This window comes from Zootoca vivipara, chromosome 9, assembly GCF_965207765.1.
Source record: "Zootoca vivipara chromosome 9, rZooViv2.hap1.1, whole genome shotgun sequence".
NCBI classification, from domain to species: Eukaryota; Metazoa; Chordata; class Lepidosauria; order Squamata; family Lacertidae; genus Zootoca; species Zootoca vivipara.
In genome coordinates, this window is record NC_142592.1 from 49,791,843 (window position 1) to 49,806,112 (window position 14,270).

Below are 14,270 nucleotides of genomic sequence, written 5' to 3' on the forward strand. Positions count from 1 at the left end.
TCAAGGGCTGGATTCCTACCCACCCTTTCAGTACATGCTTAAGTGGACACAGGAAGCTGCCTTAGATTGAATCAGGCCATTGGTCTCTCCAGATGAGTATCATCTGATTGGCAGCAGGTCTCCAGAGTTTCAGACAGGGAATGTTCCCAGTCCTACCTACCAAGGTTTGAACCTAGGACCTTCCACATGCAAGATAGGTGCTCTGCCATGGAGCAGCACCCCTTCCTAACATCTGCAACAGTAAAGCGCCTAAGAAGAGGCTGCTGGACTAGGCCAATGGCCCATCTAGAACAACATCCTGTTCCTAGGATGCCTTGTGGAAACCCGTAAGCAGGACCCAAGCAGAAGAAGAATAGGAGGAGGAAGAGGAGAAGGAGTTTGGACTTGATATCCCGCCTTTCACTCCCCTTAAGGAGTCTCAAAGCGGCTAACGATCTCCTTTCCCTTCCTCCCCCACAACAAACACTCTGTGAGGTGAGTGGAGCTGAGAGACTTCAAAGAAGTGTGACTAGCCCAAGGTCACCCAGCAGCTGCATGTGGAGGAGCGGAGATGCAAAGCAGGTTCACCAGATTACGAGTCCAGCGCTCTTAACCACTACACCACGCAAGAGCACTCTCCCCTCCTGTAGTTTCCAGCAACTGGTGTTCAGAAACATTACCGCCTCCAGCCGTGAGGCAGACCACAGCTACAATGGCTAGTAGCCATGTTTGCAAGTGTTTGCAAACTGCAAAAATTCCAGGCTAATCAACATTGTACTGCTGCCTGAATCTGAGATCTAAGAGCTTTCCAGCTTGCTCGAGGAAACGATGTGCCCGAGGAACAAAAGAAGCCCCTATAGCCAATGGGGAGCTACGCTTTTCACTTGTGCGTTGTCTCCTCAAGCACCACAAGGTTACTACAAACCAGTGCCGGATTTATGTATAAGCTAAATAAGCTATAGCTTAGGGCCCCACTCTCTTGGGGCCCCCAAAAAATGTAAAGGAAAAAACCTGGATGTACATTTCCAAAATATAAGATAAAAAACAAATAAAATAAAACCTACACACAGCAACAGTGTTTTGTGTTGTGTAGGCTCCTATGATGTAAGTAATGGACCCCGCCTGCTAGCCTGCTCCCTAAAATATCACAGGTTTGCTCATTTCTATATATAGGGTGCCTACATTCTGCATGGACTAGTTGCATGGCAACACGTGCAAATGGTTTTAGATACCTATTAGGTCCATCAATTACCATATAGCATATATTCAACACAAAAAAGCGACAATTTGTTGACAAAGGACAGCTGGACCTATAAAGGGCCCCAATACCTTCAGTAGTTTAGGGCCTCATCAAACCTAAATCCGGCCCTGCTACAAACCATTTACGAATGTCATTGACATCTCCTTGGCTCCCCCTTAAAGACAGTGAAATGTTAAGAGTGTTTCCAGCAAAACAGCTTAGGTAATGCTATTGTTACATGGCTTCACCCAAGCACCTCACCTGTAAGAGGGTTTGTGCAAAAGCAACCTGGGCAACAATTTTGTTTCGCTCTTAACTGCAGAGGTTTACTCCTCTGAATCATATTTCAAATATTATATTACCCTGCTTTTCAATATAAATTACCTGCTTTTGACTACTGTTTCAAAAACCCTGCCATCTGGTGTGTGTCAGTTTTCTCACATACAGCTCCAAGTCACTGGTTGTTCAAGGAAGGGATACAGCAGCTCCCTGGGAATGTATGAGTCTGGCTGTAAGAGCTAGATCTGAATGCCGATGACTCACAGGGGCAGCTGGCCCCCACTCTCAGCACAGTGACCATGGTCAAGCTCAAGAAAAGAAAAAGTGCAAGCAAAGAAGCAGCAGAGGCATATCCTATTGCTCTTTTGGTTAGGGAATGGTGCTGATGATGCCAAGGTAGCAGGGGGTTGTGCTAGATGATACTCAGGGTCCCTTCCAACTCTACAATTCTATGATTCTATAGAAACGGGGCCTTTCCTGTGGTGGTGCCATGACTCTGGAATATTTCTCGATCAAGATTCATCAGGCCCTCTCTTTTGCATTAGCAACTCAAAATATTTTTATGTTTACGGGGTTTCAATGTGTAATTTTAGATCTTGCTGTTGCTTGATGTTGCTGTTTTATATACTGTACCATTGTTAGTTAATAGCTTAGTTTGCTTTCAATTTATTGTTACTGTTTTTTATTTAGATGGTAGGACCCCAAATATCTCTGTAGTCACAACCCCAAATAATATATAAAAAACGGTAAGGAAGAATCTAAGCCTGCATTTTTGGAACACAGTTTTTTAGGTACTACATTTTCATTCAATCAGGTCATTTCAGGATAGCGTTGTTGGATGTTGTTCCTGTTGGTTTTTCAGATGAATTTAATGTTATTTTGTTGTTTTACCCTTGTTCTTTTGTTTTCATTTCCGCTTTGTACACACCTGGATATAAGGTATTTTTAACAGTGGACAATTTGTAGATTATTTAAATAAATAAACAAACAAACAAACTGTGGTTGGGATCACCTGCTAGTTCATATGAACTTCTGAACACAACCACGTACAGGTTGGCTGAATCACTGTTCAAGCAAGCAAACTCTGGGCTGAAAATGAGTAGACAAATAGTTATTTTTGTTTTTCAAGCTGTTTCTCAAGTTATTAACAAAGCTTTATAGCTGTAACCCAGGACTACCGCATTTGTGAATGTATCTCTTGAGTTCATGAATTTAATTCTTCTTCTCCACTTTTGGACAGATTCCAATCTGAGGTTCTGGATGGAGCTCTGTCTACGGTTTGGCTATTTGCTTACACAAGTAATCCTTTCTGAAACTTCATTCCAGTGGTCAGATTAACATAGATTAAATAGTATTTACCCTTGCCCGAGGGCATCAACTCACGGATCTGTGTTCCTTCTGATTAGTTTAGATGGCAGAACACTGGGCTCAGTTTACAATTTGAATTGCATTCTACCTAACCACCAGATAAGATATTTTGCCTATTCTCAATACATTTAAATTTATGCTCAATATAGACAGACAGATTCTTTAAACAAAAGTCTTGTGGCACTTAGAATACCCCACAGATTTATTGTGCTAAGTGCTTTTGTGGACCAGATGTACCTGAAGAGGTGAGCTCCCGGTACACAAAAGTAGCTGTCACAATAAATCAGTATCAGCACAATCCTATAGTCTCTGGGAGGGCGTCCCAGGGGTGATAGGATTTTGAAATTCCCCCCTTTGCAGACAGACAGCAATCCGTGGACAAGAAGGGAGGTCTGTCCATGGAGTCTGTCCATGGTTGCAGCTGCAGAAAGCTCAGTAGCTGTCTCACTTCTGACATTTGTGGTCCTATGGTGGTAGGAGGGTAAAAGCGGCAGATTCTGTGTGGATCCAGGAAGATTTTGGATCTGCTGGATCCATTTCCCTGACACAACCCTGCACAGGGCAGGAAAAATATGATCCCTCAAATGAGGTGGGGGTGGATTTCTAATGCCACAGGAAACAGGGGAAAGCGTATTTAATTTTTATTTTAGTGATTTTCATAATATAGTAAAATAATATCTAGAACAGATAGAATCAAAAAAGACAAGAAATAGAGGAGGGAGAGAAAGGGAACAAGAAAAGAAAGAAGGAAAGGAAAGGAAAGGAGTGTGATAAGAAACATTAAAGATAAATGGGGGGGTTCTGATTTTCCATCTGCCAATTACATTAACAATGATTATTTAAGTCATTCAATCCATGTTCTCTACTTTCTGTTAAACCATATTTCTTTTTAGTCAAAGTGTCACTGTGTCATTCATTTCTTCTTCCCATGAGAAGTCCAAGGGGGAATCCCAAATTGTTGTTATTATTAATAATTAGCTTTACCTCTGTTAGTTCCCATCAACATTCCTCTGCATTGGCTAATAATAGGTTCTTCCATCCTACATTTCTCCACTATGGTCACTATGGTTCCATTTCCCCCCTGCCAACTTAATGTATATCCTTTAATTCATACCCAGTTCTGTATGCTCAAATTCCAGGAAATGCAGAATTATTTTAATGGATTGTATTTTTTTTTAAAAAAAAGAAGTATTACTTTTGTAACTATTTAAAACCCAACAGGTTTCCTGATGGAACACCTGCACTCATAGCAGCCTGTACTGGTATCTTGGTTCAGGGACTCATCTCTGGTTGTGCCTCTGTAACGCCCACTCAAAATCACAGAATTGTAGAGTCGTAAGGGACCCTGAGGACCATCTAGTCCAACCCCCTGCAGCACAAGAATCTTTTACCCAACATGGGGCTCCTAAGACCCTTAGAATTTGTGCAATGCTGAAATCTGTTATCCACTTTTGCAGAGGTCTTGCCTCCCTGCAAAAGAGGCACCCTTTTTTCTGCCCCTCACAGAGAGCAGAAAAACAGTAGCAAGCATTTGGAGGGCAGCACTCAATATATTCCATATACCATGTGGTCTATTGATTATTCATAGCATTTGTGCTCAGCGCACTTCTCCCCAAAGTTTCTGAGTTGGCTGCAATCCCTGCACTCATCTTGTGATTGTGCAACATCCCTATAACCCAGCACTGCCTGCTTTGACTGGCAGCTACTCTCCAGGGTCCAAAAAAAGAACCCTTTCCCATCACCAGCTATCTGATCCTTTTTAAATGGGAAGTGGCAGGTTGAACCAAGGAGCTTCTGCATGCTAAAACATGCATTCTCTCACTGAGCCACAGACCTTCTTCTCATATTCTAAAGTCTAATCAGAAAATTAATCTTAAGCGGCAGGGGTGCAGGGCGGAAGATGACGGCGAAAAACTTCTCAGTAATGTCTGGGAAGCTTGAGCCTCAGAGGGGAAAACCTCGAAACCTGTAAAGACTGGTTTGCTTTCTTAAAAAGATTTGTTTTACACTATATGCCTTGAATCACTATTTGGTTGGAAAGATGTGCATTTATATTCTGCTTAACATCCATCCAATTAATATTCTGGGGACAGCAGGGCTGAAAATATATCAGGTACTTTAAAACTATGATTTAATTATTTCTGAAATTTAATGATGGTGTCCAGTTAATGAATAGTTTATGGCAATGTTCTCTTTACGACCTCCTGCCACCACATAGAGTTAAGGGTGCTGGCAATTAGGACAAGAGTTGCTCAGTGTACACAGGATTGGGACAATGCTCATCCCATTGTTTTCAGTCAGACTTAGTCACAACTCATTGTGTTGTGGGACTTGATAACATGTAGGGTTCTCGGTGGTGAAAACTAGGGGCACAAGCCCATCAGGTGACCTAGGAATCTCCCAATATGTTAATGGAGATTTCTGAATAAACAGAATCATTGTATGATGCTTTCCTAGCAGGTGGCTCAACAAGAAGGCCCACCTAGGAGAAGGTGTGGCCAACAAGGTACAGTGGTACCTCGAGTTACAAACGCTTCAGGTTACAAACTCCGCTAACCTGGAAGAGTTACCTCGAGTTGAGAATGGGATGGCAGTGGAGGATGAGAGAGAGAGAGAGAGAAGCACTGCAGATCCATCTCTGAACCAGAGGCGGCAGAACTAGGCAGGGCCACGATCTGAGGCCAAAGACTGATGTGGTTGCAACTCTTGGAGCCCAGTCGCCCCTGAGAAATCTCAGCAGCCTGCCTGGGGTGGAGGCAGCTTTGGGAGACAAGTTTATGTTGTCTTTCTGACACGTTCCTTTACAGATTTCTAGGATGGCTTTTACACCCCCTGGGTTTGATGCCCAGCGCAGGGAAACCAGTCGCACTGCTCTAAATCCGCCTCTGCTTGAGTTATTTACGGTAGTTCTTGAGAGCTCCAGAAGCTAACAGTGGCTATGATAACTATACCTGGCCTTTAGAAAACTGGTTTTGGAATAGCTCGTGACTTGGAAAGGAGAACTAAAGGGGGAAGCAATGCTAACTGTTTATATAGCGTTGTCATCTTTCACACATACATAGTGTGGGTCATGTGTGCTGCTTTACAGGGGACAGTCCTCTATTTGAAGGGCTGTTCGGTCCAGGTCCAGTTTAAACTTAAAGAGCCATAAGGTGAAAGAGCAACAGAGATATTGATGTTGACTGTCAACACTGAGTTTCTGGGTACTAAGCAGGCATTTAGGCCACCTGGTCACAGTCTTCTCCATGATGGTGAGATGTATTATATTACAGTGGTACCTCGGTTTAAGTACACAATCGGTTCCGGAAGTCTGTACTTAACCTGAAGTGTACTTAACCTGAAGCGAACTTTCCCATTGAAAGTAATGGAAAGTGGATTAATCCATTCCAGGCGGGTTCGCGGAGTACTCAACCTGAAGTGTACTTAACCCGAGGTATTACTGTAATTGGTTCTGGAAGTCCATACCTAAGCTGAAGTGAACTTTCCCATTGAAAGTAATGGAAAGTGGATTAATCCGTTCCAGGCGGGTCCGCGGAGTACTTAAACTGAAAGTACTCAAACCGAAGTGTACTTAAACCGAGGTATGACTGTATATGGAAAAAATGTGCAAACCCGCACCCCTCTTTTTAGTGCTGCCTAAGTTTTCAACCTAATCATATGGATTCTTGAAAGGAGCAGGAGTTATAAATGAAACAGTCTCTGGTAACTAAACACACACACACACACACACAAACACACACACACGAAATTCAATGCTCTAAGCAACTAAAATGCTCTGAGCCACACAGAACACAAACTACTAACAGGTGAACGAGGCTTGAATAGACAGCTATGATTCACAGCAAATGTTTGTGTTAATCTAAATTAAAATCAATGCCTTGCTTTGTTGGAATGAGGTCTATGCACTAATTCTTACTTTGTCCCCAAGAACTGGATGTGTTTCAAGGTTCAACTCTACATTAATTAACATAAAATAAAAAATATGGGTCCAGCATTCAGTTTAGCCAAGTGTATATTAAGTGGAAAAATATGAGGTCATTACTGCCTACCTAGTGATTACATGGGTAAAAATGAAATATATTTAGCCCTGCAGGAAATTAACACTGGGTTTGCTATATTTGTTCGCCTTCATAAAGTGGATACGCCAGCAGGGAACCTCATTGCAGTTTGGATCCAAAACCACCTCACATTCTTGCTGCAAACACAGCACAAAGAATTATTAATAAGTGGCTCCAAAAAATCATTAGAGTGGGAGGAAAGCCTAAAACACTCTTTTGAAGAACGTTCAAAAGAGATTTCCTTGAAAATCTGGCATAGTCAAAGCACAACTAGACAGTTTCAACCGATGAAGGAGGGAGGGGAGATGGGTGCAACTTAAAACTTAACTCTTACCACACCAGACTGCCTTCCCACTCAAATCATATAGAGAGAGTATATATACTACAGTAGCCCTCACCAAAAGAAAAACCACACACACACACACACACACACACACATGTGGGTGGGGGGCTACTCTAAGGGTTCATTCAGAGCTGGGGATTGCTGCATTAGATTTCCTGGTTACAATGCTCCTCATTTCCAATGTTCCTTGTATACATCATGGCTTGTTGGATAATGGCACTATGGCTTTTTGATCAATATACCACCATGTCAAGCTAAATTTCATTCACACCAGTGGACACTAGCAAGTTTCACTGGACATGTTGCCACCCTTTATGCTCATTTGTGCTTTTGTCCCCCCCCCCCCCAAAAAAAAACCACATTCACATAGGAAACAACTGTATCCCACAATACTGCCCCAGATTTCATCACATGGCCTGATCCATGTTCCGGGTTAATGGGATCGCAAATGGATTTCAACATGGAAATGAGCACCACACTTCTGGTAGATTTCCAGAAAGCAGAAAAAAGTATGAAATTTACCACTACAAATCTGCTTTAGAGTTCACTACAACAGACAGCGAAAACAACACAGATGACATTGACTGTAGGAAGAACGACATTCAGGGGAAATCCCCATAAAGAATGCTGCAGTATTCTTAGTCATGTGAGTGACAAACTGGGCAAACCCATTCCTTAGATCTACTGCCCTAGAACTGAACCTACCTCATCCATATATTGCTTGCGGAAGTTGCCAGTTCCCCTTGTGACATTATGCATCAACCCCAAATGGCTTGTGCCAAAGATTCCTGAAGGACCATATATACTTTTGCAAAACTGTCCATCACCGAGGACAGGCTAAGGAGGCCCTCCTCTGTATGCCACCTTTAACTTCGCAGGAATGCAGGAAGCCGCCTTCTCTGTTGTAACGTCCAATTTGTGGAACCCTGCGCTGGGGAGACTGGATAGCATGCTCTCTGACAAATGTTCAGTGCTTCGTTGTTCCAGCGCACATTTTTAACTCCGTCTGATTAGTGTGGTCTTCTTTCTATCTCCTACTCTCTACTATTATTTTATAATTATATCTTAACTGTATAACTTTTATTTTTAAAAAATGCATAAATAAGAACGTAAGATGAGCCTGCTGGCAGGCCAGTGGTTCATCCAGTCTAGCATCCTGTCCTCACAGATGCCTATGGGAAGCCCACAGGCAGGATTCGAGCACAACAGCACTCTCCTCTCCTGCAGTTTCCAGTAACAGGTACCAGAATTTAGAAGCATTACTGCCTTTGACCATGGAGTCAGAGCAAATCTGACTCATGGCAAATAAAACCCAACGACTCTTTCCTAGCTCTCCTTGGCTGACTATTCAAACATTTAAATGCTCTATAAGGTGTTCTTTTAAAAAATAAAAATCTTCTGTTATTCATAGGAACAAAGGAGGCTGCATTATATTTAATCCTTCACGATTGTCTGCAATGACAGGCAGAGCTCTCTCCCAGCCCTACCTAGAGATGCCAGGGACTGAACTTGCTCTGCAACTGAGATGTTCCACCACTGAGCTGTGGCTTCCAGCAAAAACAAGGTATTCTGGCGAGTGTACATTTTAACTGATTAAGGTCATTCTTCTCATGAACACACCAAGCCCTGATTCCTGATTAGAGACAGCTTTGATAATTATTATTTTTTTAAAAACAAACATTTTAGAGACATTCACTGTATCTATGAACTGACTAGTAAGCAGAAATCTCGTAGAAAGCAACTTTAAAAACAAACAAACAAACAATAACAACAAAATATCTTTGTTCAAAATATCTTTGCTAAGCAATCTCAATTCTTCAGCTTAAGCCAAGGAACAGTACTCTACATGAGATTGAATATCAAAATATACAAATCTAAACTTCGAGAACTACTGAAGCCCAGTAATTATCGTGGGAGTGAGCTACCTGCAAACCCGTTAACGAGCCCATTGGGGGCAAACGGTGGGATTCTAAATAACAGGAGTGCCAGGGCGAAACAGGAGGAAAACGCCGGCATCCTGTCTCTTCATTTATATCTTCTCTTCGTTCTTATCTTCAGCAACATCTGTTTACAACATCTTTAGCACCTCACGGTATTGGAAACAACGTCGAATTTATCTTTGTTGATATCTCTATGAACCTATCCAAAAGAATATCTAAAGACTGAGTTTTACATCTGGAAAACGTATCAGAACTGGACATGCAGATGAAGTTAACCATTTAACAGTACAGTATATTGGTATTAGATATCAACAGGTTGTTTTCATAATTGTCAGTTTGTAAGTTTCTGTGGCTTTCACATAAGGCTTTTTATATACAGATTTGTCTCAGAAGTTTGATAAATAACATATGCTGATTAATGCATAATTGATTTAGAGTTCATTGCTTATCGCCCATGTGTTGCATGTTTTATGGAATTTTTCTGAGCAAGGAAAGGGTCAAAGAGTTCCAATAAGGGTATTCTCTACTTTTAATATCCTGGCTCCTTTGAGCCACCCCAGTCCCAGATCCCTTCACACAGCACATCCCTAGCTCCCTTCACTCTCACACACAAATCACCTCCAACTGTCCCCATAAGCAAAGTTGGGTTCCCTAGTCCTTGTACATGATAGGTCACTGTCCTTATTCCATCCTTATTTTGCCTTTTTGGGATACCTTGTTAGTGTTGTCATAGTGCTTAGTATACTGTAGTCATTTCCCCCAGGGTCTCTAGAAGTCAAAGGGGTGGGTGAGTGGGTGCATGTGCGTGTACACACTTATGCACCTTGTCTATATGCACATATGTGAGCACTAAAGCTCCATACTTTTGGTCCTTAGTATGAAGGGTTTTTAAGTATTTGTGGCCTCATTTTGGGTGGGGCAGGATCTGCTAGACCTGTCTTTTATTTACATGGATGTGTGTTTGTTTTTTAAAGTTTTTATCAATTGGGTTTATTGCAATTGGTCTTATTACTTCAATGAGGTTTGTAAGTCGCTTTTACTTTAATGAGTAAAGCGAATAAATAGTAACAGCAGCAACAGCAACAACAACAACAACAACAATAACACAGTGCACAGCCAGTCATTTCACAGGCTGTAGCTGCTGAGGCATGTTTTGAGCTTTCGCAAGCCTATTTTAGGACAATTATATTTTTCTAGCATATCATTATCAAAAGAACTTGCACTGTAAACTAGGGGGAGGCAGGGCTATTCAGGAATGAACGGATACAACAGGCAGAGTATGGTGATGCGGCTAAGCAATTTTACTTTGAAACGTGGTATGCTAGTTCTGCATACCTCCCGTGGGGGTACCCTCCTGCTATGTGGGGGCCTGGACTTCTGCCCCAAAGGCCTGACCTGACAGCGCCACTAGCGGAGTGGAGCCTTGAGCAATAAGTAACAAGGATGCTGTGATCCTTGGTTTTCAAGAACTTGGTTCGGTGGTCGGGATGTTTTAGACCTGCCTCTTTAAAAAAAGTCACGAGTTTTAGATTTTATTCTGTTTTAGTTTTATGCTGGTTTTAAAGTATGTGTTATTGGTATAGATTGGGGGACACCCCACCTAAACCCTATAAATTAATAAATTCTGTATTTTTTTTTTTAAATATTTTTATTAATTTTCCAATTAAAACCAATTATATCACATTCAATATTTCAAATTATACACATATATATATCAATCAGACCGAATGTTATGCCAAATCATCTAAAGAATTTTTTATTTGGGTTCCCATGCTTCAAGAAATTGGGAATTCCTCGCAACTGTCCACTGCCGTCTTTTTTCTAAAGTTCAAATCGTCCTTCAAGTTCATAATAATCCAGATCTTCCCCTTACAGTCACATAGATGTTTTCCACTTTCACGATTGTTTCCCAGCTGCTGATATAAATATCAAACAAAGTCTCACAGATGTTCTTTCTCCTGTGTGAGTTAATCAGTCCAGCCTCCCCATAAATCTTCTTAATGGAGCTCCTGTTGCGTTGAAGCAATTCGAAGTAGCGCCATCTTAAAAAGCTCAAATCACTTTCGCTTTTCTCTCATAGCCATGAAGATTTACGATCATTATAGAATTTACAGCTTTTCCAGGCAGGAGACCCAAACATCAAACCATAGACTCTTGGTAAATTAATGGATCTCCTTGCCCTATAGCTGAACTTAGCTTCAGGTCGCTGCTCCAATTTAAAGTGCGTCACAGCTCATAAATCCTCCGAACGCATTCAGAACTCCTTCCGTCCGACTAGGGGGGGGCTTTTCTCATCGGCAACTCCACATCTTTAAAAAAATATGCTCAGTAACAACAGTTATAAGGTTCAACTCACACAGTCTTTTGCTTCTCTTTCACTCCAAACAAGCCAGGACATCGCGTCCGGGAAGGTACGAGGCAACAATATGAAGAAAAAAAATAAAATAAAAACTCACTCCCCTTATCGCTCCGTCCCCATCAATCCTTCTTCCAGATGCAGTACAATCTTTGACTCCTCTCACTCGGCAGCATAAATTTCTCAGCAGTAAACAGCGCTTCTTTCCCTCCTTCTGAAGTATGTCCATAGATTTAAGCCTAATTATCTTCTTTAACCATGGAAATCCCCGCCATGCAGATTAGCGTCCGGGAGTCCTGGCCCTTGTAAGTGCTCAGCCCAAGCTCCCCCCACTCCAAAAACAGTCGGAGTGGGTCTGGGGGCATCGCGGGCCAGCGGCCCCTCTCCGTAACCCCCGGAGAGGGTAGGGGGTTGCCATTTACTCCCCTAGCAACCGCCAAATTCCTTACAAAGGTCAGAGAGATGGAAAACAGGTCCGCCATTCCTGCAGGCGGAAACCGGAACCTCAATAAATTCTGTATTTTAATGTATTTCTGTATTTTGTTTTTTTGGAAGCCGCCCAGAGTGGCTGGGGGAACCCAGCCAGATGGGCGGGGTATAAATAAATAAATAAATAAATTATTATTATTATTATTATTATTATTATTATTATTATTATTATTATTATTATGACTTGTTTGTAGTACTGAAGGGAAGATTGCAGGCCGGTGGAAAAATACAGGCTAAGCTTCCTTTCCAAGCCAGTGCCTCCAGGGCCGTCTTAAGCATATGTGGTGCCGTGGTGCTAAGATCCCTCCGGCGGCGCCCCCCCCCGTTTCCCAGCACGGCTGTCTGGCGGGCACAGCACGTCGGCCCCTGGTGGCCCGGCGCCCTGGTGCATTGCACCACCCAGCCTTGCCTTAGGGCTGGCCCTGAGTGCCTCACCTAGAGGTGTTCTGTTGCTGTTGTTTAGTCGTATAGTCGTGTCCGACTCTTCGTGTTTTACTATAGGCGTTTTACTATACCTCAGTTGAAATTATTGACATACTTTTTTTAAAAGAGAAAAAAGGACAACTTATGCCATGTCATCAATTCTCCAAAGGATCACAGACCCTGAGACCCCCCTGGAATCTAGCTACCGCTTGGCAGAGAGTGGGGGTGGCGCCCAAGTTTTATTACATCATAAGCTGCTTTGACTTATGGTACATTTTTAGTGGGGAAAGCAATGAATAAGTTTAAGAAAATACAACAACAACAAATTAGGGTAATAAATAAACTCTATGAAACGGTGTATTTCTAAATGAAAAACATGTATTTTGTGGTTTTGTATTTTTGATTTTATTCTGTGAACTGCCCTGAGACCTCTAGTTATATGGGGCAGTATAATACAATAATAATAATAATGTAGTGGAAAGTTTTCTATCCCACTCCTCTTATGGCTAGCAATAATTCCTGCCAGAGTTGGAAGATGCTGCCAATGCACCCCTAAATATGTCCCCCTAAATTCCTACTGTCACTGCACCCCTAAGTTCATTTATGGAAGCATGAGCTAAACATCGGATGGACAATTTTGTGACTGCTGCTTTAATTGTAAAAACAGCAGCTGCCCTCAATCTCTTTTAGAAAAAGTCCTGGCGTAAGAGCAGCAGGGTTGTTCCAGCTCAGGAATGAGCTGTATTATCATAGCTTTGTGGTCAGCATTTATTCTGAAAAGCCCAATGCTTTATTCTCTCCGTTTCATCAGCATAGCATTAGGGGCAGCAGAGGGGGGTGGGAGAGGACATGATAGAGCGGTGGTTTTTTAATTTTTCGCACAGTATATTTTACACTTGCAACCAGAATTTCTAAATAAAAGCAGAGAAAGGGCTTGCTCAGAGTAATTTTCAAAGTTTTAGATTCACATTTATTAAAAGCCACATAGAAATACTTCTACTTAATAGCCAGAGTGTGCTTTTCTCTCCCTCCATGTCCTTCTCTGCCACACACAGTTACAATTTGTAAACTTTTGCTTGTATTTATACAAAGCGATTGGATGGGGTGTGATGTTCTCTAACGTTGTCATTTTGGGCCAAGCAGGTAATATTTAATGTGAGAAACTAGGCATGCTATTATGCGACTTGTTTCTCATGTAGGCCCTTCTAAATTTAAACTATATTCTGGTCCCTCCCTCCAACTTTCTGCTTCATAGATGAAGGAACATCTCCATTGCACACAATGGAGTGAGATAGAGAAACCACAGAGAGAGCTCTCAATACCAGAAGTGCTATTTCCAGGCAAATTCAGGGCATTTGGGTACGGACTGGATTGCCCTAGGGAGGGAGGTTGAGTTAGGTGATGGTGACAGTGATTCCGTGTCAATGTCAAGGCAGTTTTAGACATAATTTATTGCTCAGGCAGGAAGGCAGTCAAAGGCTCAGAGTTACGGGCGGAGAAACTTTCTGCTGCTGACTCAACAAAAAGGCTACAGCCCTTCAAACACACAACCCCTTTCAGAGCAAAGAATGCAGCAAACTGACTCTGTCCCGACAAAATACCAGGGCAGCTGAATCAAAGTTATATGGCAGGAACAGAACTATATTGCATCTTCGAGAAACAAGAAGGTGGAAACAAATGTAGGATTCAGCCCTCCCACTCCAAGCCAAGTCTGCTGAAAGTGAGAGTTCGCCCACACTTCTGCTTGTCTTGCTGCTTTCTCCTGAGGAAACTCGCTCTTTATAAATAATCTTTA

The 14,270-nt window shown here is 42.1% G+C and overlaps 1 protein-coding gene across 10 annotated transcripts in view; it reads right to left on the reverse strand.

Moving 5' to 3' along the window:
- The window catches only part of TBXAS1 (thromboxane A synthase 1), a 254,516-nt gene that overhangs the window by 130,386 nt on the left and 109,860 nt on the right, over positions 1 to 14,270 (reverse strand). The window lies entirely within an intron of this gene.